A 24,381-nucleotide genomic window follows, 5' to 3' on the forward strand; every position below is an offset into this window, starting at 1 on the left:
CCCATTCTTTTATGGGATTGAATAATCGTAGAGGAACATAGAGGCCGACTGGAAGAGAAAGTCCAGAGCCACAGTGTGTGTGCCCCCAGGAAAGAAGCCTCGTCTGTCTGTGTCTGTGTATCATACATCTAGGTTCATTGATCCTGCGGGTATATATATATCATCATGGGGTTCCCCTGGCATGGCCATTCTCCCCAAATCTTACCCATCAGTCAGGAAAGTGTGACGAGAGCTCTGTGTCCAGTGCCAAGTCCAGGGGTGCGTGGGAGGCATGCAAACGTGATCCCCCTCTCCAAGAACTGAGTTTTAATGGGAAGACACAGAACTTGGTATAAAGCAGTAAAAACGACACGGGTGGGCTCAGTGAGATCAAGGGCCACAATGAGTGTCAGACATAGAGGGTCTAAGGACACAGGAGGAGGGAAAGCCAGCTGATTTGTGGACAAAGCAGGATGTGGGGGAGACCTTGAAGAATAAGTGGGGTTCTCCTGGAGATGAAAGGGGAAGATGGCGAGGAGAGACCAGCTCTCGTGTGTCCTGGATGCAAAGACGGCCATCCAAGCCTCTGAAGACAGCCTGGGACCCGATTTGTTCTCCAGCCATAGCTGCTGGCCTTGCAGGGGCCACAGGCACAGTGTCAGTGTGTGTGTGTGCCAAATCGCTTCAGTCATGTTCAATTCTTTGTGACCCCGTGGATTGTCTTTGAGATGCTGGGCTCCTCTGTCCATGAGATTCCCCAGGCAAGAATACTGGAGTGGATTGCCATACCCTCCTCCAGGGGATCTTCCCGACCCAGGGATTGAACTCGCATCTCATGTCTCCTGTGTTAGGTGGGTTCTATACCACTAACGCCTCCTGGGCACAGATGTGGGGTCTGAACCCCCCTTAACGGATGAGCAGGTGGGTGCTGGCCTGGTTGCCAGGCAGCCTGTGGCAGTCAGGAGGACTGCAGGGCAGCAGGAATGTGTTAACTCCAGCGGATGGCTGCTATCTGATCCTGGACCGGTTGTGGCAGCGGCAGCAGCGACTTCCGCTTCCCCCATTGTTAACATACCAGCCAGACTGTGAATGAATGAATGAGTGGGTGGAAAGGGTTCCAGTGCAGGCTCTCACAGCCGACGTAAAATAGCCTCCGCCTGCTGGCCTGCCAGCCTTTGGGATTGGAAAACCCCAGGTGGGACATGGCCCTAAGGAGTGGATGGACTCGCAGCCTGGGGATTATAATTGTTTTAATTGGGACAGAAAATCTACTTTGCAAAATAACTTCCCAAATTGCTTAACACAACATTGGTGTTAAGGTTTATTCCTATCTCCAGCACAAGCCCAGGGCTTCCCATCTAAGAGCTCAGCCATCTTCTGGAACTATTTCCCACTTTGAGTGTATATCTAAGTCCCATGTGTGTGTGTTCAGTCATGTCTGACTCTTTGCGGCTCCATGGACTGTGGCCTGCCAGGCTCCTCAATCCATGGGATTTCCCAGGCAAGAATACTGGAGTGGGTTGCCATTTCCTTCTACAGGGGATCTTCAGAATCTGGGATCACCTTGTGTCCTGTCTCCTGCATTGGCAGGCAGATTCTACCACCGTGCCACCTGGGAAGCCAGATTGCTGAGCCCCACTACCACAGTGGGGGGCCTGAGAATTTGCATTTCGAACAAGTTCCCACTGCTGTTGGTCCATGGACCACACTTTGCAAACCACCATTCTAGGGCTTCGTAGTTCTCCACTGAAGCTTCTGCATCCAGCCAGGAGCTGAGGGATGGATGAGAGGGAGCAGAATTCAGTCACTGTGGCTGCACTGAACTCCAAGAGAGCCCGAGAAACAGAGTCATCCCGTGGGCCCAGGAGAAAGGTAAGATGGCATTGTCTCTGCCACCATCTAAAAGGGCAACACAGATTCTGACCTCATTGGTCTCTGCTTAGAACAGTAGATTTCAAAATGCTTTTCAGATGCATGGAGAAGGTCAACTAAGATTTGCAGTTAATCATGGCACCAGGCTGGAGAAGGAAATAGCAACCCACTCCAGTATTCTTGCCTGGAAAATCCCATGGACAGAGGAGCCTGGTGGGCTACAGTCCATGGGGTCGCAAGAGTCGGACATGACTGAGTGACTAAATAGCTACCACCTCCGTGGCACCAGGGCCTTTCAAAAAGGCCGAACCTTCAAGGAGCTCATTATCGAATGTCTTAACTGGTTCCACCGTGTGAGTCATTTAAGACTCTGGTTCCTGTGTTGGATGGTCCTTGGCATCCCCAGTCCAGCCTTTATAGCTTAGGCCTGTGGAAGCAAGCTACAAACAGGAGCCAGCTTGTACATGGTGGACTTTTTTTTGCATCTTACCAGTTACTGCTCAATGTCTAGCTTCATTTTTATTGCCTCATGAGTCTCAGAGCCGATAACCCTGCTGGCTTGTATAGGGCAGAAGGTGTTGGGGTTTTTTGTATACAAAGATGTATGCTTAGTTTTGTTTTTTTTTTTTAATGGTTGTGCTGGGTCTTCCTTGTTGCACGTGGACTTTAGTTGCAGCGAGTGGGGGCTCCTCTCCAGTAGTTTCGGTGCTCAGGCTTCTCATTGTGGTGACTTCTTCGTGGAGCACAGGCTCGCTTTATGGCTCTTGGGCTCAAGAGTTGTGGCGCATGGGCATAGTTGCTCCACAGCAGAGGGATGGAACCCATGTCTCCTGAATTGGCAGGTTGTTTCTTTACCACCAAACCACCGTGGAGGCCCCAGCAAGTGTTTTGTAATTAGAATTTAGCCATGGTGAATAGGCATGTTACGTAGTTCAGGCCCGATTTGGGATAAAATCAAAGTGAGTGAATCAGCAGGTGTTACATACCTGTCTGTGCTGGAGGATTCAAGAGAACATGCTCCAGGCCATCCTCGATGGCCTTATCTCTTTGTAGAGCCCAGAGCAATACAAATACAGGCATTCCTCATTTTATTGCACTTTGCAGATACTGTGTTTTGTTTTTTTTTACACATGGAAAATTTGTGGCCACCCTTTGTCAAGCAAGTCTGGGGTGTCATTTTTCCAATGACGTTTGCTTACTCTGGGTCTCCGTGAAACATTTTGGTCATTCTCACAATATTTCAGACTTTTTCATTATTGTTATGGTGTTCTGTGATCTGTGATCTTTGATGCTGCTGTTGTAGTCATCTGGGGGTACCAGGAACTGTGCTCATATGATGGCAAAGTTAATCTACAAATGTCTGTGTTCTGACTGCTCCACTCCCTGGTTGCTCCCTCATCTTTGTCCCTCTGCTTGGACCTTCCTGTTCCCTGAGACATAACAATACTGAAATTAGGCCAGTTAATGACCCTATACTGGCCCTTAAGTGTTCAAATGAAAAAAGGAGTTACAAGTCTCTCATGTTAAATCAAAAGCTAGAAATGACGAAGCTCAGTGAAGAAGGCATGTCCGAAGCTGAGGGAGGCTAAAAGTAGGCCTCTTGGTCCAAACAGTTAGCAAAGTTGTGGACTCAAAGGAAAGGTTCTTGAAGGAAATTAAAACTGCTACTCCAGTCAACATATGAATGACAAGGGAGTGAAGCAGCCTCAAAGCTGATACGAGGAAAGTTTTAGTGGTCTGCAAAGAAGATCAAACCAGCCACAATGTTCCTTTAAGCCAAGGCCTTATCAAGATCAAGGCCCTAACTGTCTTCAGTTCTGTGAAGGCTGAGGTCCCTTACCTAGAGAGCCTGGTATAAGTGATCCCATCAGCACATCCCTTTCTTGGCCTGTCCTGGCCACATGTGAGGACAAGCCTGCAACACTTGAACTCTTTCTCTGGGCTTGGACTGAGAGGGCGGTCGCATTGATGTTTCTGTTCCAGGGGATGTGGGGCAGGGCAAGACGGGCTCTCAGAGGCTGTGTTCTGCTATGTAAGCACCCAGCTCTCCTATGTGAGCTCTCCTACGTGAGCCTGCCTGTGTCAGGAAGCTGAGCTGTTGCCCTCTGATTCAGCCCAGGAGCTCTGCTATGGCCAGGGGTGAGGGCTGTCACGTGAGTCTTCCTTCTGATCCCCTCAGCATCTCAGAGAGGTCAAGGGCCTGCCCCCAAGTGTCACAGTGCAGTTGAATGACAGGTCTGCCTGTGTCTCGGTTTTCTGACCTCACATCTGGAGTTCATCCCAGGGTTCAGCATCTTTCACAGCCCTGGATGAAGAATTTCACGTTCCTTAAGAATGCAGCTGCCATAGCAGGGACTAGGAGATGCCTGGGAAATCAGCTTTAGCCAAGTATGCATGAAGGTGGGAAGTGAAGTCACTATCACCGGCTTGTACCAAGGGCCATCATTTTGCCGACAAAGATCCCTATAGTCAAAGCTGTGGTTTTTCCAGTAGTCATGTACAGATGTGAGAGTTGGACCATGAAGAATGCTGAGCACTGAAGAACTGATGCTTTCGAACTGTGGTGCTGGAGAAGGCTCCTGAGAGTCCTTTGGAGATGGAACTGGTTCCAAGGAGATGGAACCAGTCAATCATAAAGGAAATCAACCCTGAATATTCATTGGAAGGACTGATGGTAAAGCTGGAGCTCCAAAACTTTGGCCACCTGGTGCAAAGAGCCAACTCATTGGAAAAGATCCTGATACTGGGAAAGAGGGCAGGAGGAGAAGGTTGCTACAGAGGATGAGATGGTTGGATGGCATCACTGACTCAATGGACATGAGTTTGAGCAAACTCAGGGAGATGGTAGAGGGCAGGGGAGCCTGGCGTGCTGCAGTCCGTGGAGTCACAAAGAGTCTGACACAACCTAGCAACTAAACAGCAACAACACAAGGGCCTAGGCCTGCATATTGACTTGTGAGTTCGCATTACAGTATTTTACAGAGGAGGCAGCTGAGGTTCAGAAGGGCTGGGTGGGTTGCCTGGCCCCAAGCAGGAGCCAGACCCGCAGGAGCCTTGCACTTAACCTCAGGCCATCCAGGGCCCTCACCAGTTAGCTTGCTGGGCTTAGGACAGCCTCAGCTCTGGAGGGCGTTGGCGTGTCTGTGCTTGTGAGTTTTCTCTGGAGCCTGCCTTGAGGGAGAGAATGACTGTGTCTCAGCCTGAGGTGCCACCTGCATTAAGGTGTGGCAGCTCATGACCTGGTGGAAGGTAGGTGTTTGTGACTTGCTGGTGGAAAGAAAGAGAACCAGACTGGGAGAGCCCTCATGGTGCCTGTGGCCCACGTTGGTTGGGGGCCCTGACTCCTTGTTTGTTTTTGTGTTCTATTGCTTCATTTAAAAATGTATATATTTATTGTATTTACTTATTGGGTTGCCTTGGATATCAGTTGTGGCAGGTGGGATCTTGTTCCTTGACCAGGGATCCAACCTGGGGTCCCCTGCCTTGGGAGCACAGAGTCTTGGCCCTTGGACCACAGGGAAGTCGCTCTTTGCTCATTTTAACTTGAGGATCATATCTTCTGAGGAGATAAGTATCTACCTGCCAATCAGGAGAGAACACAGGGGAAATGGCTTCAGGGTCCATTCAGAGTGGCAGGTTAAAACCTAGGGCTTGCTCTAAGCCAGTGGTCCCCAACCTTTTTGGCACCAGGGACCAGCTTTGGGGAAGACAGTTTTTTTTACAGATTTGGGTGGGGAGGATGGTTTTGGGGTGATTCAAGTGCATTACTTTTATTGTGTACTTTATTATTCTTTGCTGTTGTTCAGTCGCCAAGTCGTGTCTGACTCTGTGACCCCATGGACTGCAGCATGCCAGGCTTCCCTATCCTTCACCATCTCCCGGAGTTGGCTCCAACTCTTGTCCATTGATTCAGTGATGCCATCCAACCATCTCATCCTCTGTTGTCCCCTCCTTCTCCTGTATTATTCTTACATTGTGATATACAATGAGATAATTATACGACTCACCATAATGCAGAATCAATGGAAGCCCTGAACTTGTTTTCCTGCAACTCCATGGTCCTATTTGGGGGTGATGGGAAACAGTGACACCTGAAGTGTGTTGCTTATGTCCTCTCACCTCCTGCTGTGCGGCCTGGTTCCTAACAGGCCATGGACCAGTACCTGCCCTTGGTCCAGGGGTTGGGGAGCCTGGCTCTAAGCAACTGTGGCTCCTCCTTGCCTTCAGGGGGCACCATCGAGACCTGCTGCCTTCTGTCTGAACATTGTTCCCAGGTCCATGGGATGGCAAGCAAGTGGCAGCTATAGCTCGCATGGACCGAACATCCTGGATTTTTCATAACTGTTGTTTTTATATGAATGTTACTCAGGTTATATGAGATAGATTTATGGTTTGATTACATGACCCTATGGCTTTTATGGTGCCTTCTGAATTAGCATAGGTAAAAATTTTGTTTCTACAAAGTTTTAGGGTTAAAAGCACTTGATTGATTCTTTCGAAGTTGGTGGAATACCCACTGTATCTGTAATGAGAGTTCTCCAAGAACAAGTCCCTCAAAGGGCATTTGCCTAAGTAGTTCCATTAAATAGCTACGTAAAGAAATAAGAAACTCAGGAAGGATAATACTAGATAGGAAATAAATACATCTTCCTTACTGTTACCTTGATTGGAATATAAATTCTTTGTTTTGCCTTAGAGTTGTGCTTATATTAATGAGGGAATATCAACCCCCTCCCACAATCCCCTGATACCTATATACACACTCTTCTTGTCTTTGCATATAAGTTGGTTGATATCTTGGATGGGTGTCTGCTCATGTTGGGTAGGTGTAATTTGGCGAAAACCCATGATCACCACCACTGTTGCTAGTTAGGTCAAACCAGATAGATTTTGGAAGAAATGACCTTGGCATTATCAAGCAGGTGGAACTTGTCAGGATTCTGTCTTTTTTCCTCTGACTTTGTTTCACCCTCCTCTATTCCCCAGGTGCTTAGTGTTTTTTCATTTTACATCCTTTCAGAGCCCCCTCTCAGCTCTCAGTGGAGATACTGATTCACCCCAAGATTTAAAGCTCACGTCTTATCTCCCAAAGGAATTTTGTGGATGAGCCTCTAAGCCAAAGGTATGACTGTCTAATAGTGGAATTTCAGTCATTTGGAAGAGACCAGAGGAGAAGATGTAGTGAGAGGTACTTCCTGGTGTTGTGTGAATAGCTGAGCTCAGATATCTCCACGTTTCCTACTTTTTTCTAAAAGTTTAATAGTTTATGTTTTAAGTCCATCATCCACTTTGAGTGTCTTTTTCTATCGGTATGGAATTTTCATATGGGTGTCCAGTTGCTCTAGCATCATTTGTTGAAAAAGCCATCTTTGTCATTGAATTCATTGCACAGTATAAAATATCACCTGGGTGTATTTGTGTGGGGCCAACTGTGAGTTCTCTATTTTGTTAATCTATGAGTCTAGCCTTCAACCAATACCATGCTGTCACAATTACTGTAGTTGGAGAAAAAAGGGATAACTTTCAAAATTATTTGGTCTCTTTTAGGGCTTTTCACTTATTTTTACAAAGAAATTTGTACATGAAAGATCATAGTACCATTATTCAAAACAAGCACAAAATGGAAGCTACCCAGATATTCGTCAGTGGTTGAACAAACCATGGTATATCTACATGTATGTGGACTACTATTCAGCTGTAAAAAGGGACAGATGATCAATACATGCAACAATGTGGATGAACCTCAAGGAAATTATGCTGTGTGAAAAAAAAAAAATCAGTCTCCAAAGGCTGCATACTATAATAGTTTGTTTATATAGGTCTTGAAATAATAAAATTGGACATAGAGAACAGCTTAGTGGTTGTCAGAGGTTAATGATGGGAGTGAGTGATTGGTGTCCCTAATAAGAAATAGCCTGAGGGAGTCTTCTGATGGTATGGTGTAGTATCTTTTTTTTTTTACTTTATTAAAATACTGAAAAATACGGAACGCTTCACGAATTTGCGTATCATCCTTGCGCAGGGGCCATGCTAATCTTCTCTGTATCATTCCAATTTTAGTATATGTGCTGCCGAAGCGAGCACATGGTGTAGTATCTTGATTGGTTACACAAAGTTGCATGCGCGCACGTGCACACACACACACAAACACACACACACGAGTGCTTGTAAAACTAGTAAAATCTGAATGAATTCTCTGGGTTGTGTCCATGTTGGTATCCTAGTTCTGATTGTGTTGTTGTTGTTTTCTTGTTGTCATTGAGTTGTGTCTGACCCTTTTGTGACCCCATGGACTGTAGTCCCTCAGGATCCTCTGCCTACGGGATTTCGCAGGCAAGAGCATTGGAGTGGGTTGCCATTTCCATCTCTTGACCTTCTTCCTGACTCAGGGATCGAACCGAGTCTCTTACATGGCAGGCAGATTCTTTACCCTCTGAGCCACCAGCAAAACTAGTAATTATGCCAAGGGTGCATATCTATGCCCATGTTATCTTGATCTTTTCACTGAATCGGTCTTCACATTTACTACTTCCTTAGTAAAACTACTCAGTCACAGATATATCGCTTCTTCCCATGGATTAGTAACTCTGGGTCAGAAAACCTAAGAATGCAATTCATCTTTTTTATTATGACAAGCTAATTTAATTTTAATTGCTCATTATAGAATTGTATCATGAGGAGGAAACTATCTTTAATTATCTTTTTGGGTGCTTGTTTCTCAAGTAAGCTGATGTGGGGAGCTGAGAATCACCCTTTCCTAAGTGGCCATCTGACAATGGGCTTAAAATATTTGTGCACAACAATGTAAATAGACTTCTCTGCCTCCCACCCCCACCCCCACCTCCGCCGCTGTCAGAGCCTGCCCTCCCCTTGAAGCAGTTAAAAGAATTCCAGGTGGGTGGCTCCCCATTCCTGCCCTATTTAAAAATCCAGTGTCATTTCAGAGATTTTTTTTTTTTTCCCGTTCCTGGAAAACACCAACCAAGTGACACAAGAACGGGGACCAGTTTTCTCCAGTCCTCGTTTAAATGTTGTCCGTGTCCTTTGGAGGCAATTTTTCTTGGTGACATGTTCAGCAATCTCAGGTCAGCCAGAGTTCTTGAAGGTCACCGTGGGTGTCAGGAATGCAGTGCTAACCGATGTACACGACAGGCTCGTGGAGGCACCCTCTACAGCACCCTTGGCCCAGAGCCCCGTCTTGCTTGTCCAGAGAAACAGACTCTGTTAATTTGTTTGTTGGATTTCCATTTCGGCCTGTACCCCTCACAGCCTTCTCCACCAAGTGCCATCCTCTGCTGCCTTCAAGGTCTTGGCTGGAGGGGGCGGGGGCGATGCTTGGCCCTTGACACCCAGAGGATGCCATTGAAAACACAGAGATGTCTTCACACTGCTCTTTGTGGTGGGACGGCCTCCCTTCCCGTGGGCAAACCCTCGGGGCTGGAGCCCTCCCGGCTGCCCAATGGCTTTTGTGTGTGTGCAGCTTTCAGCTCCTGTCCATCAGCCTGAATGGGCCCATTCAAGGGCATTCATGCGCCTCGGAGACCCCGGCCGCCTGGACACAATCAGCTGAGAAGGGCGCCGCGGGCCCCGCACATGAGAACGAGCCGGCTCAGCCTGCCTCCAGGAGCCCCCGATTGTTTCCCCGAGCCCGGGGCCCAGGAGTGAGCCCAGAGGGGTGATGCTGGGCAGCCATTTGGGGCTCATTCATTTGGTGCAGTTGGGGGCTGGAGAAGCAAGGGGAAGGAACACCTTGCCACGAAGGAGGAATGTGCAAGTTCAGGCTGGCTCGAGCTTATCTCTGGCTCTGACCTACGGCCTTTATCTGTGTACCACCTGTCTGATCCCCTACTTAAGAATGGAGACCTTGTCTTTTTAACCATCATAGCCCTGCATACCCGAGGGTATTAAGGTACATGCGTGATCAGTTGTATCTGACTCTGTGACCCTGTGGACTGTAGACCTGCAGGCTCCTCTGTCCATCGAATTTTCCAGGCAAGAATACTGGAGTGGGTTACCATTTCCTTCTCAGGGAATCTTCTCCATCCAAGGATTGAACCCGCATCTCCTGCATCTCCTGCATGGCCAGGCAAATGCTTTACCACTGAGCCATCTGGGACGCAACATACCCGAGACAATAAATGCTTGTTGAAGATTAAACTTCCATTTTGGCGCAGGGCATGCAGTGCTGCAGAGTCTTCTGCCCTGGGGTGCGGGCAGCCTACTGGAAAAACTGGGCTCACCTCATGTTTGGAAGGACAGTAGATATGAGACCCTGAAAGGACATAGGACATTTTCAAGGTGGGATATGGCCACAGCAAAGGGCCCTGTGGCTGCCAGATACCTGCATCTGGAATTGGAAAGGTTGTGTAAGGAGCGCCTGAGGCCCCTGCAGACATCAGCCTCAGGCCCTTTGCAGGAAGGGGCCATTCCTTGGGCTGGTTTGGAACCAGATAGAGTAGATGTGAATTTGTGAGCTTGGACTTAATTGATTCTCTGTTGCTTGTACTGGGCTTTTTGAGTGGCGCTAGTGGTAAAGAACCTGCCCTTGGTTCGATTCCTAGGTGGGAAAGATCCCCTGGAGGAGGGCATGGCAACCCACTCCCGTATTCTTGCTTGGAGAATCCCATGGGCAGAGGAGCCTGGTGGGCTACAGTCCATGGGGTTGAACAGAGTCAGACACAACTGAAGCAACAGCTTGTGCTATGTGGGAGCCAATACCTTCAGAGACTTGCTCTGAGTTCTGGCTTGTGCCCTCGCTGAGGCTCAGGCATCCTAGGACAATGCTGAAAACATTCAGGGAATGAAAATGACCAGCCAAAATGCCAAGGAGGCTTAGTGCCCTCCAACTTTACAAAGCTGTCCAGTATAAACTGCAGACAGTGGCAGTAGTAGGCAAAGTGGTACAATCTTCTATGTACTGGGAATTCACTGGGCTAAGTACTTTGTATATAATACTTCATTTGACTTAAGCTGTTATGCTGTTGTGTATGGACCCACCCATTTGTAAAATGTATACATTGTGTTCATTTTAAGTACTTTAAGGTTATTATTCCCGTTTACAGCTGGAATAAGTGAGGCTCAAAAATATTGACTACCCAAGGTGAGCAGCAGAACTTCAGTGAAAACAAGAGCTCAGTATAGTGAAGGGAATGGCTGCTGCAAGCGTTACTGTGGTGCAGTGAACCAAGTTATCATCATAGTTTTCACCTCTCTTTTAAGTGTTAATCTAAAAGGAAGAAAAGAAAAGAACGTACTTTGATTAGGACCATGATATTCAAAAAGTAGACACCTTAAAAAATCCCATGGACAGAGGAGTCTGGCAGGCTACTCCAAGAGTTGGACACGACTGAGCGACTAACACTAAGAAGTCTTGAGATTTAGTTGGAGAAATGCAATACACAAACAGAAATACTTTCCAAATTGCCAGTAGCTTGGGTGGCAGCTGCATCTGTGCCAAGGACATGAAGGGACACGTGTCACATAACCTTGGGAGCTGGTCGAGAACCCACTAGGACAAATGCATGGTCTTTTCCTGCTGGGGAAGAAGATTTGCTCCATGACTATCTGCTTACCATGATGCCAGCTTCAGAACATCTGGCTCCTACAGCTTGTTCTGGAAGGTGCAGGCACTCCGTGAGGGTTCCCAGACCTGGGTCCAAGATCAGCTCAGCCTGGGGTGGGTTCTGTGGAACCTGGCTGTGAAATGGGATCCCTCCTACGGTCAGCAGTGGAGTCAGAGTCTGTGGTCAATTCTCTAATATTTAGTGCCTTTTGTGCATGCTAAGTCATTCAGTCATGTCCGACTCTTTGCCACCCCATGGATTGGAGCCTGCCAGGCTCCTCTGTCCATGCAATTCTCCAGGCAAGAATACTGGAGTGGGTTGCCCTGCCCTCCTCCAGGGGATCTTCCCAACCTAGGAATCAAAACTGCATCTGTCATGTTTCTTAATATCTCCTGCACTGGCAGGCAGATTCTTTACCACTAGCACCACCTGGGAAGCATTTAGTGTCTTAGAAAGTCCTTTCTTTATTAGCTGTGTCTCAGGAAGGGACAAGACTTTACATTCAGCTCCACAGGGAAAAGCTCTTCTTGACAAGGGGACAAACATTCAGCCCCAGGCCACCAAGAGAAATCATATTGCAGCATGGAACTTGGTATATATATATTTTTTACGTATATATTTTGACATATTTTTAAAGTTAATTAATGTATTTGATTGTGTTGGGTCTTAGTTGCAGCACTCAAGATCTTTCATTGTAACACATGGACTCTGTAGTTGTGGTGTGAAGGTTTAGTTGCTCCATGGCATATGGGACCTTAGTTCCCCAACCAGGGGTCAAACCCACATCCCCTGTGTTGCAAGACGGATCCTTAACCACGGAACCACCAGGGAAGTCCCCTTGGTACAATTTTGTTTCCACTGAGGTCCCCTCTTCCTAGGGGATTCTGTGCTGTATCCAAGGCTGCTGCAGCCTTGGAGATTTGGCTCCCTGATAATCTAGGGCAGGTTTCCCTGGTGGGTCAGTGGGTAAAGAATCCGTCTGCAACACAGGAGATGCAGGTTCAATCCCCTGGTTGGGAAGATCCCCTGGAGGAAGAGGGCATGGCAACCCACTCCAGTATTCTTGCCTGGAGAATCTTATGGACAGAGGCTCCTGGAGGACTACAGTGTGTGGGGTTGCAAAGACTCGGACTGAAGTGACTGAGCATGCAATCTAGGGCACTTATTTCAGTCTAGAGTAGATTAGTCAGAATGGGAATGACAAGGTGTGTTTTCTTCCCACCTCATTTCTGAGTTTAAGTATTGAAAGACCTTGAGTAGATTAATGCTTACCAACTCAGTTTCTTTATCTGCAAAAGGGGATAACAGTGGAAATGGGCCAGAAGGGGGTTTAGGTGAGATGATGCACTTGACGAATACAGCACTGACACCTAGTACTCACTCAGTAAAATTAGCTTCTCTTTTTTCAATTGGTTGAATCATGTCCTTGCCTGGGGAGGCGGTGACCTCACTGGCTGATTGCCTTTAACATACAGAGAAGTCACTAAAGTTCCCGTGGCTTCTTTGACCTTTTATTCTCATGGGTGAGGAAGGGTGGAGCCCAGAGAGGAAAGGGCTTATCCAATCTGGATGGACATGTCTAGAAGCTGGCAAGTCCAGTCTGAGCATTGTTCAGTTTGGATTGGATCCTGGACCATGGGTTTGTTCTATTCCTTTCTCTCTCTCCCTTTTATTCTTGCTTTAAAGGACATTATTGGGACAATTGGCAACATTTGAATGAAGTCTGCAGATTGGATGATAGCATTGTATCAGTGTTAATTTCCTGACTAAATAATTAACCTGGTAACATAAGAAAATGTCTTTTTAAGGAAATGCACGCTGAAGTATTTGGAGGCAAAAGGGTATCTTCTGTGCAACTTAGACTAAAGTGTTTCCGAGGGAAAAAAGCTCTATGGAGAGAGAGAGGAGGATAAATGAAATGTTAATATTTGGGGTATTTAGGGGGAGGGAGTTTATTTTACTATTCTTGCAACTTTTCTGTAGGTCTGAAATTATTTCAAAATTGTAAGTTAAAAATAACCCTCATGTGATTAGGGCTCATGTGAAATAGTAGCACTTGGGTGTCAGAGTTATTGCAGAATAGGCTCACTGTTTCTAGAAACCTTTGCCCTGTGTTTGGTGGGGGTGAGGGTAGGCATGTGCATGGATAGAGGGCCCAGAACCATGGCCTTTAGGAGTGGGGAGATGAAGACTATCTGAGTAATGAGAGGAGAAGAGGGTGAATAAACTGAGAGAGAAATGGTCATTGAACATGGGCTCTTTCCACCAAAATAGGAGGGAGCAGAGTCTTACTCTGAATATTTTTATAGGGTTCTTAGTTGCAAGCAGTAGATATCAACTGACTGATATCAGCAGAAGAGGCATTTCTTTAAGGGACCCCAGGGTGGTTCCCAGACTTGCTAGGAAGGCTGTGGACTCAAACTGTGGAAACTAGACAGCAGCCCAGGCAGTGGCCACAAATATGCCACAGAACCGGAATGGTGAGGACACTGCCGCTATTTGCAGCCTTCAGGGTGAGAGGTGGATCCTGCCTCCCACCAGGACTTATAAAGGCGGCAGGGATTCCTAAACGTGGGAAGGGAGTTTAGATGCCAGGGGGCCAGATCTCTCCCTGAATAGTACTATTCATGCATGTCAGCACCCCCAGAGACAGCTCATCTCTTTCTTTTTCATGGTTGCATAATATTCCCAAGATGGTCGTTGATTCATTGGACCATTCCCCTCGTGACAAACTTCTAGGTTGTTTATGCTTTTTTGCCCTATTGCAACATGCCTCGCTGAGCATATTTGTGTCTTGATACAAATGTGACATTTCTGTCAGACAAATTCTTAAAAAGGATAAATGTATTCTTCTCATTGTTTTTCAAGTTAACATTTCTTATATCCTGTGGGCACTGAAAGACATTGTGAATATAAATAAACAATATTTTATTTTTTAGTTAATTAATTTTTTATTACTGTGCTGGGTCTTCGTTGCTGCACATGAGCTTTTTCTAGTTGTGGTGCATGGGCTTCTCGTTGCTGTGGCTTCTCTTGTTGGGGAGCACAGGCTCTATGCACAGGCTCAGTAATTGCCTCACGCAGGCTTTAGTTGCTCCGAGGCACGTGGAATCTTCCCAGGCAGTGATCGAACCCATGGATCCCTTGCATTGGCAGACGGATTCTTAACCACTGGACTGCTAGGGACTTCCAATGAACAATATTTTAAGCAGGTTTTTAAAAATTATGGTAAAACACCCATCGCATAAAATTTACCATCTTAACCATTCTTTTTTTTTTTTTTTATCTTAACCATTCTTAAGTGCACATAAGTTAGTACAGTTAAGTATATTCATAGTGTTATTTGACCGTCATCACCATACATCTCCAGGATTTTATCTTTCCGCACTGAAATTCCACACCTATTAAATAATAACTCCCCAAGGCAACTCCCCACCTACCTTGTGTCTCTATGAATCTGGCTGCTAAACAGTTTTCAAAGTTTTATCACAGAAGTCATCTGCACAGGGAGGCTAAGAGATATTTCTGATTGGGAGCTTGAACATTTTTAAAGGCAGGTAGGAGGAAGGACTAGAGACACCATTGGTAACAGCTTGTATTTTTCGAGCACATCCCTTGCGCCTGGCATTCTTCCAGTGGTCTGCAGGCAGTGGTTCTCAGTCCAGCTGTGGGTTAGAATCAGCTGGGAGCTTTGACAATCCGTCACCTGGTGGTGGGACCCAAGCACCAGGACTTGAAAAGACTCCAGGTGATTCCAGCATGTAGGCAAAGTCAAGAACTACTGCTTCTAGATGGCAGTTCATCACCACCCCCACCTGGAATCGGCATTGTGATTATTCTTAACTGACAGACAGGAAGCCAAGCCACAGTGAGTTAGGCCTTCTTACCACCCAGCACATACCCCAGTGCAGTGATTTCACTGCTGCCTTCCTGGATGGTCATGGTGGGGGGTGTGGGGAGCAAGCCCCTCCACAGAGGAACCCCCGCCTCATCCTCAGCCCTTCATGCTCCCAGCCTCATTAGCCTGGTTTCAGATTGTCCAAACCCCTCTGTTCCTGGGACTCAAGCTTGGGATTTGCTTTGCCTAAAAGGTTATTACCCTCACTTCTCACTTAGATAACTAATCCCCACTTACCCGCCCCCCACCCTGTTCTTTTTTCTTTGGTTGTTCAGTCTCTCATTCATGTCCACCTCTTTGTGACCCCATAGACTGCAGCACGCAAGGCTTCCCTGTCCTTCACTATCTCTCAAAGTTTGCTCAAACTCATGTCCATTGAGTCAGTGCTGCCATCCAACTATCTCATTCTCTGTCACCCTCTTCTTCTGTCCTCAAACTTTCCCAGCATCTGGGTCTTTTCCAGTGAGTCAGATCTTCACATCAGGTGGCCAAAGTATTGGAGCTTCGGCTTCAGCATAGTCCTTCCAATGAATATTCAGAGTTGATTTCCTCTAGGATTGACTGGTTTGATCTCCTTACTGTCTTTTTTCTTTGTAACACTGGAAGCAACACATGAATATGTGCACATGTTTTGATTTCCCAGCTGCTGACACTAAGTAGACATTCAATAACTAATAGATGAATGGAGAGAAAGCAGTGATGAGTGGGAGCACACTCTCAGGTGGAAAGTCAAGAGAGCTCGTCCGCTCCTCTGACGGTGGTGAGGAGTAAGAACAGACGTTCGAGTGGTGTATTTTCAGGTATACTTGAGGGACTGGACCAGCTGAGCGTGATCCGGCTCACAGTTGGGTTAACTACTGAAAACGAGACAAACAGGACTAGAACTGTGGGTCTCAAGCCCACCACACGTTGGAATCACCTGGGGAGCATAGGGGGGCTTCTCAGGTGGCTCAGTAGTAAAGAATCTGCCTGCCAATGCAGGAAATGCATGAGTGGTGGGTATGATTCCCTGGAGGAGGAAATGGCAACCCACTCCAGTACTCTTGCTTGGAGAATCTCATGGACAGAGGAGCCTGGTGGGCTACAATCCAGGGGGTCGCAAAGAGTTAGACACGACTGAGCAACTAAGCATGCGTGCATGGGGAGCTTAGGGGCCAGTGATGGTGGGTCCCTGCCCCCCAACTCAGATTGAATCAGGTCTTTGGTGGGAGATGAGGCTGAGAGACATGACTGGAAGATCAGAGGGGCCAGAGTTGGGAATCCGTATCAGGACCTGGGGGCTGGGACCTTGTGCGAGGCTGGATTTTGAGACCAAGAGCTTGCAGGGTCATCTCATGGTTCAGATTCTTCTCTGTGGGTCTGGTGTTTTGAGAGTTGCTCAAACATTGGACTTGATTTTTTTTTTCTCTTTTTACCAAGTAATCAAAGTAAAACATGTGTGATTAAATATTCCACATTTCAACGTACTAGAGACCACCAGTGCACTGATGAAGCTGCCGGGGAGGCTCACATCAGGGTGGGGGAGGCCCCTGCCACTTTCTGTCAGTATTGGAATTCCTTGTACATGTGGTGTTGGTTAGGACGCTTGTAGCCCAGCCCCAGTTTCGTTCAGCGTTCAGGCATGCGCAGTTTGCTCTCTGGCCGTCATCTAGATGCTCACACCTGCCATTGGTGAGGTTGGCTTGTGCATCTTCATGGTTCAGTGGCCAGTCTGCTAAGTGTGGTATGTTGCCTTGTGTAATTGTCCCCTGATGGATGGTTTCAGGCTTGTGGGAAGTTTGGGGTGCATCTTATTTGACTTTTGTATGTCTGATGAGGAAATAAGCAGTTGTTGCAGTAGCACGGGAGGCCAGCATTGCCTAATGGTTCAGGGTGTGGAGGCTGGGCATGAATCCGTGTACCACTTGTGTGGTCTTGGGCAGGTCACCTAACCTCTCTGTGCCATAATTTCTTCATCTTTTAAAATGAGGAGGGTGGAGAAGGAAATGGCAACCTATTCCAGTATTCTTGCCTGGAAAAGTCCATGGACAGAGGAGACTGGCGGGCTGAAGTCCATGGGATTACATGACTGAGCATGTGTGCATGAGGGTGGAGGGAGATGGGTTGGTAGCAATAAAGTGGTAGAACTAAAAAAATAAGTAAAATTAAAATGAGGAGGGACATCCCTGGTGGGCCAGTGGATGGGAGTCAGTGCTCTTGCTGCCCGGGCTCCTGGTCAGGGAGATAAGGTCCCATAAGCTGCACCACCAAAATATAAGGGTGATAGTAATGATATCACAAGGCTTTTAAACAAGTTTATATACATATATGCACTTAGAACAGCATCTGACAAATAATAAATACCACATGAGAATTTTCCATTGTTGTTTCTAATATTATTGCTTTAATGACTCTTTGGAACAAAAACTTTCTATCATTATTTCAAGATTTGGATCCAGGGACTTCTCTGGTAGTTCTGTAGTCAAGAATCTGCCTTGCAATGCAGGGGATGCATGTTCGATCCCGGGTCAGGGAACTAAGATCCCACAGACTGCGAAGGAGCTAAGCTCTCTCGCTTGCCCATGTGCTCTGGAGACCACACACCACAACTAGAGAGTCCATGTGCCCCAACTAGGACCTGCCACAGCCAAATAAATAATAAAATAAATGAAAGAATGAATAAATATGTTTTTTTTTTTTTAAAAAGAGACTTGGATCCATTGAACTCATGCCTTCTCAACCAGAAAGGTATTATCCCCGAGGAGATGAAGAAAATTTAGCGATGGCAATGGCGCATGGCCCTCCAAAGGGTCACTGCATGTAAACAGATGCCCAGTGTTTCATGGAAGAGGGAAGGGCACAGTGAGACAGAAATGTCCACCACAGCTCCTTAGGGGGGTGGGCAATAATGAAAGAAAGGCTGAGAAACACTGGTTTAAGTAAAGACCTTTTTAAGGTCCGAGAGCAGTCTCCTAAAAGCCTATTAGCATTTGCTACCACTTATCTGTGAAAATCAAGGTTTTTCTCAACACTCTTCCATTAAAAACAAGAAATAAATTACTAGGTGATGTGACTGATAGAAGACAGTGCCCAACCTTATAACCATGGATGTCAGGACACAGAAAAACACACTTATCCTTCTCACTGACTCATCTGGTTTTCATGTAGAGGATTTGCATTCCTTAACCAAAAGGTTTCCTTCCCTGCATGTTTGGCAGCTTCATGGTTGTGTGGAGTGGCCAGCTTTGGGGCAGGGGGTCCCTCTGGCTCTTGTGGACGCGGCTGCTCAGGTGGGCAGAGCTGGGGACCTCTGCCCAGAGCCCTGGCGGGGTCACAGGTCTAGAGAGGGGCGTGCAGTGGTCCTGGATCTGCAGGACTCCTCAGAAAGGTTCAGGCCCCTTATTTGCTGCAAGGAAAGACAAAGATCTTCTTTATTTGAACAAAGGTGGATGGGGGAACTGAGGCCCCCAGATGGTGTACAAGCTCAAAAACCCAATCAAGTTGACCAGCAACCTTAGGTTACAGTCACGTGGCATCTCCATGACTCCTGGATTTCCCGTTTGGGGTTTTATTAGCTTTTCGTCAAAGGCGACATTGTGAAGAAACCCAGATTAGCATTCAACTTATAAAACAGCTCAGTGAGAGAGAAAGAAGGCCCAGAGAATCATCGAGAGCTTCCTCAGCAAGATCAGAACCCAGACAGCCACTGTGTGTGTGTCGGTTTAGAGCATAGGGGAGGTGGAGGCGGCCGCCTCGTTCCTGGTCTCAGGGGTGCCTGGTGGGTTCTCGAATCAGGGAAGAATTTCCCACAGGTGGGGGCTGGATAGGGTCCCGGATAGCCTCACACAAATAGACTAATGAACAGCACACACTGGCCGTGACGTTGCCAATTGGAAACAGCTTTGGGGTTTCTAAACAGCCTAAAGCAGACCTGACGTGGGTTTCACCAGCTTAGGGAAAAAATGAAAATCAGACAAGCAGTGTTCTAGGTAGATGAGCACTTGAGAGGTGGCTTACCTGAGATGAGGAAGTGAAATAGCCTCATCTTCCCAGCCTTTTAAGAAAAAGGCTTTGTTGTCGGGGGAGGCAGAGGAGTGGCTCCATTTAACCAAATCCGAAGGTCCGGTTGGTGGACTTGAGCATTTGCAGTTTTCTCAGACTGAGGATCCATCCATCCTCCATCCTCCTGGGCCAGCAATACCGGTGCCGAGTGTATGTTCCATCCAAGTTACTAAAAGAAGTAAGTTAGGTTCCCAGGGACTCGGCTGTAATTCAGTCTCCACCCCAGCTCACTGTGGTGACGTCGGTGTGTGTCTTAGCCATATTGTACTTCAGATTCTGGCTGTAAAATGGCAACCTACTGATCTTTTTTTTTTTTTTTTTTAATGTAGAAGAGACAATAAAATCCCAGCTCTAACAAGCCAGAAACTGTGAACCATTTAAATTTTTTGTTTGTCTCATGTTTATGAGAAAGGATTAAATAACAGATATCTAAACCAACACCAGGGACTCTTGAAAGCTCAAATTCTAGGGCAGCCAGTTCTGAGTTCTGTCTGCGCATTAGAATCAACTGGGGAGCTTTTGAGAACCAACAGTCCCTAGGCCCCACCCCAGACTAATTAAATCGCCACCTCTGGGAAGAAGGTCCAAGCATCGGTGTGTTTTTAAAAGTTCCCTGGGTGATTCTCATGGGTGGCCAAGATTGAGGAGCATTGTTTGGGGTATGACAGTTGGATGTAAAGATTCAGGCTTATTTCCAGAAATATTGTACAAGATATTTTCTCTCATTCCTTTAATGACTTGAAAATCCTATTTATTTACTTTATTGAGATATAATTTACATACCATACCAGTCACCCTTTTATTAAAGTGAAAAATTTTGTGGTTTTAGTATGTTCACAGAGTTGTGCAACCATCACCGCTATCTAATTCCAGACCATCTTCATCCCTCCAAAAAGAAACCTAACCCGTTAGTAGTCACTCTCCCTTGTCTCCTCCCTCAAAGGCAGAGAGGGAGAAGGAAATGGCAATCCACTCCAGTATTCTTGCCTGGAGAATTCTTTGGACAGAGAAGCCTGGTTGGCTACAGTCTGTGGGGTCGCAAAGAATCGGACTCAACTGGGTGAACACTCCCTTTTCTCCTCCCTCAAACCTCTGGCAACCACTCATCTGCTTTGTATGGAGCTGCCTATTCTGGACATTTTGCATAAATGGAATCATACAACATGTGACCTTTTGTAACTGACTTCTTCCACTTAGCATAATGTTTTCAAGGTTTATTCATATTACAATGTAAATCAGTGTACATTCCCTTTTTTATGGCCGAATAATATTCCTTTGGAGGAATATACCCCATTTTGTTTATCCATTCATCAGTTGGTGAACATTTAGATTATTTCCACGTTTTTGTACTTTGAATAGTATTATGAATACTTTGAACATTCATTGGAAGGACTGATGCTGAAGCTGAGGCTCCAATACTTTGGTTACCTAATGTGAACAGTCAACTCATTGGAAAAGACCCTGATGCTTGGAGGGATTGAAGGCAAAAGGAGAAGAGGGCAGCAAAGGACTTGATGGTTAGATAGTATTACCAACTCATTGGACATGAATCTGAACAAACTCTGGGAGACATGAGGGATAGGGAAGCCTGGTGTGCTGTAGTCCATGGTGTCAAAGAGTCGGATACAACTTAGCGACTGAACAGCAACAATTATGAATACTTATATTTGTGCAGGGCTTCCCTGATGGCTCAGTGGGTAAGAATCCACCTGCAATGCAGGAGACAAAGGAGACTCGAATTCAATCCCTGGGTTGGGAAGATCCCCTGGAGGAAGACATGGCAACCCACTCCATTGGGGTTATATTTGTGTATAAAGTTTTGTGTGTTTTTAATTATCTTGGGTATGTATCAGTGCCTAGGAGTGGAATTGCTGGGCCATACGACAGCTCTCTGTTTAAAATTTGAGGAAATGCCAGTCTGTTTTCCAGAGTGGGTCTACCATTTTACATTGCCATCAGCAGTGTATAAGAATCCCAGGACTCTGCATTCTCACCAACACTTGTTGCTGCCTGTCCCTTTGATTATGGCCACCTTAGTGGGTGTGGGTGGATATCTCATTATAGTTTTGATTTATATTTTCCTTGTGGCCAGTGCTGTTCAGCATCTTTTTATGTGCTGCTTGGCCACTGGCATGTCTTCTTTAGAAAAATATCTGTTCAAATCTTTGATCTTTTAAAATTGGATTATTTGTCTTTTTATTATTGAGTTATAAGAGTTCTTATGTATTCTAAATGGGCTCAGATTCTCAGTCGTGTCTGACTTTTTGCCACCCCATGATCTGTAGCCTGCCAGGCTCCTCTGTTCTTAGGAGTCTCCTGGCAAGTATACTGAAGTGGATGCCATTTCCCAAATCAGGGATCGAACCTGTGTCTCCTGTGTACCCTACATTGGCATGCGGATTCTTTATCACTAGCACCACCTGGGAAGCCCATGTACTGTAAACAATAGATCCTCATTAGACTTGTGAGTTGAAAATATTTTTTTCCCATTCTGTGCGTTGTCTTTTCATTTTCTCGATAGTATTCTTTGAGGAACAGAAGTTTTAAACATCAATAATTTATTTTTTTCTTTTGTCATTTGTGCTTTGTATGTAATATCTAAACAACCATCATTTAATCCTGTCATGAAAAGTTATGTCTATGCTCTAAGAGTTTTACTGTTTTAGCTCTTACATTTGAGGTCTTTGGTTAATGTAAGGGGTAGATTTTTATCCCATGGAGAAGGGCATGGCAACCCACTCCAGTATTCTTGTCTGGAGAATCCCATGGACAGAGAAGCCTGACAGGCTACTGTCTGTGGGGGTCAAAAACAGTTGGACACGACTGAAGCGACTTAGCAGGCAGACAGGCAGGTTTTTTATCATCCCCAAAAGTTAGGGCTCCAGCTTCCCTCTGTGCAAGGCAGTTTGATAATCTTAGAACAGTAGAGCAGGCTAAAGGACATGAGGGCTCCAGCCTCCTACTGTAGTGGCAAGAAACTTGAGATACTGAGTTATTTTAACGGAGAGGCAAATACGGACCCTAGGATATTATAGAAAGCTAAAATCCTTCCTTACTCTTATGAAAGGTTAGTGTGTATTCTCCAAGATCTGTGAGTTTCAATAGCATTTCTCACATTTGAAACCTAGCACTCTGCCTCAGGTACTGTGTCCATCTTAACATCAGATTAACTAAAATGACCAGAATACTACAAGTCACTCTACCACAGATGAGATACTAACTCAGTATCATGTGTTTAAAGATACTGATTCTGGGACTTCCCTGGTGGTTCAGTGGTTAAGAATACACCTGCCATTGCAGGGGACATGGGTTTGATCCCTGGTCCAGGAAGATCCCACATGCCTTGGAGCAGCTAAGCCCATGCACCTGAACTACTGAGCCCACACACCCTAAGAGCACATGATCTGAAACAAGAGAAAGTGTAAGTGAAAGTCTCTTAGCCATGTCCGACTCTTTGCGACCCCATGGACCATACAGTCCATGGAATTCTCCAGGCCAGAATACTGGAATGGGTAGCCTTTCCCTTCTTAAGGGGATCTTCCCAACCCAGGGATCGAACCCAGGTCTCTCGAATTGCAGGTGGATTCTTTACTAGTTGAGCCACAAGGGAAGCCCTGCAACAAGAGAAGCCACTTCAATAAGAAAGCAGCTCATTGCAACTAGAGAGCCCCTGCTCGCTGCAACTAGAGAAAGCCTGAGCAAAGCAGTGAGGACCTAGTGCAGCCAAAAATAAAAATAAATAAATAGCATTTAAGAAATGAAGATATTAATTCTTGAGTAGCTAGACAGCCCAGAGTCACTGAAATGCAAGTGCATATTACGGATAGATCAGACTCAAGACTAAATAGGAAATTATTTCATGAAAGAAAATTCCAAATGGATTAAAATGTTAGAAATTTAAAAGAAATTAAAAGGTACTTTTTAAAGTATTGTACAGGATGTTGAAGTGTCCTGTAAAACCACAGCAAGTGATAATGATGTGATAATGGACTAAAGAACTCAAACAGGCTCAAGCACATAGAAAAGGATGACTTCGAAGGGGGAGCTAAATCCCTACGTCATGCTAAAATCAAGTATATCAACTGGATTAAAGATTTTGTTTCATCATTTTTTATAGATTTTTGTAAAAATATTTATTTATTTATTTGGCTGTACCAGGTCTTATTTTTGGGATGCAGAATCTTAGTTGTAGCATGTGGGATCTAGTTCCCTGACCTGGGATCAAACCCGAGCCCTCTGCATTTGGGAGCATGGAGTCTTAGCTACTGGACCACCAGGAGTGTTCTCATCATTCGTTTTTACACTCATGAGGGTCGTGCATGCTAATTGTAGTAAAACATTCAAACAATACAAGGGAAATAAAATTATGTCTTGACCTCTTCTTCCTTTCTCTCTCTTTCTAGCTTCATTTTACTCCACACTCTGGGCTTCCAGGCTGATTTGAACACATACATACAGTTGTTCCTCTGTTATCTGTGGTAGGTTTGTTCCAGGATCTCCTACTGTGGATCACAAACTTGGAGGATGCACGAGTCCCTTACATAAAATGGCATACAGGCGTACCTTGTTTTATTGTGCTTTGATCTATTGCACTTGGCAGAATTTTCACAAATTTCGTTTTTTGCAAATGGAAGGTGTGTGGCAACCCTGCATTAAGCAAGTCTTCAGGTGACCTTTTTCCAACAGCGTTTGTTCACTTCATGTCTCTGTCATGTTTTGGTAATTCTAGCAGCATTTCGAACTTTCGCATATTTGTTTTGGTGGTCTGTGATCAGTGCTCTTTGATATTATTGTTGCAAAAAGATTATAACCTGGAGGTTCAGATGATGAGCAATAAAATTTTGTTGTTGTTGTCTTTTCGGCTGTGCTGGGTCTTCGGTGCTGTCGGACTTCTCTCTAGTTGCAGAGAGCAGGGCCACTCTCCAGTTGTTGCTCTTCTTGCAAAGCACAGCCTCTGCGTAGGCTCAGTAGTTGCAGCTCCTGGGCTCCGGGGCACAGGCTCAATAGTTGTGATGCACTGGCTTAGTT

At 45.9% G+C, this 24,381-nt stretch overlaps 1 protein-coding gene and 1 non-coding gene across 3 annotated transcripts in view; one reads left to right on the forward strand and one right to left on the reverse strand.

Moving 5' to 3' along the window:
- The window catches only part of TCF7L1 (transcription factor 7 like 1), a 187,583-nt gene that overhangs the window by 55,552 nt on the left and 107,650 nt on the right, over positions 1 to 24,381 (forward strand). The window lies entirely within an intron of this gene.
- Positions 7,829 to 7,935, reverse strand: LOC122704090. The gene has a single exon (XR_006343722.1). It is a non-coding gene; the product is annotated as a U6 spliceosomal RNA (small nuclear RNA).

Source organism: Cervus elaphus, chromosome 11, assembly GCF_910594005.1.
Source record: "Cervus elaphus chromosome 11, mCerEla1.1, whole genome shotgun sequence".
NCBI classification, from domain to species: domain Eukaryota; kingdom Metazoa; phylum Chordata; class Mammalia; order Artiodactyla; family Cervidae; genus Cervus; species Cervus elaphus.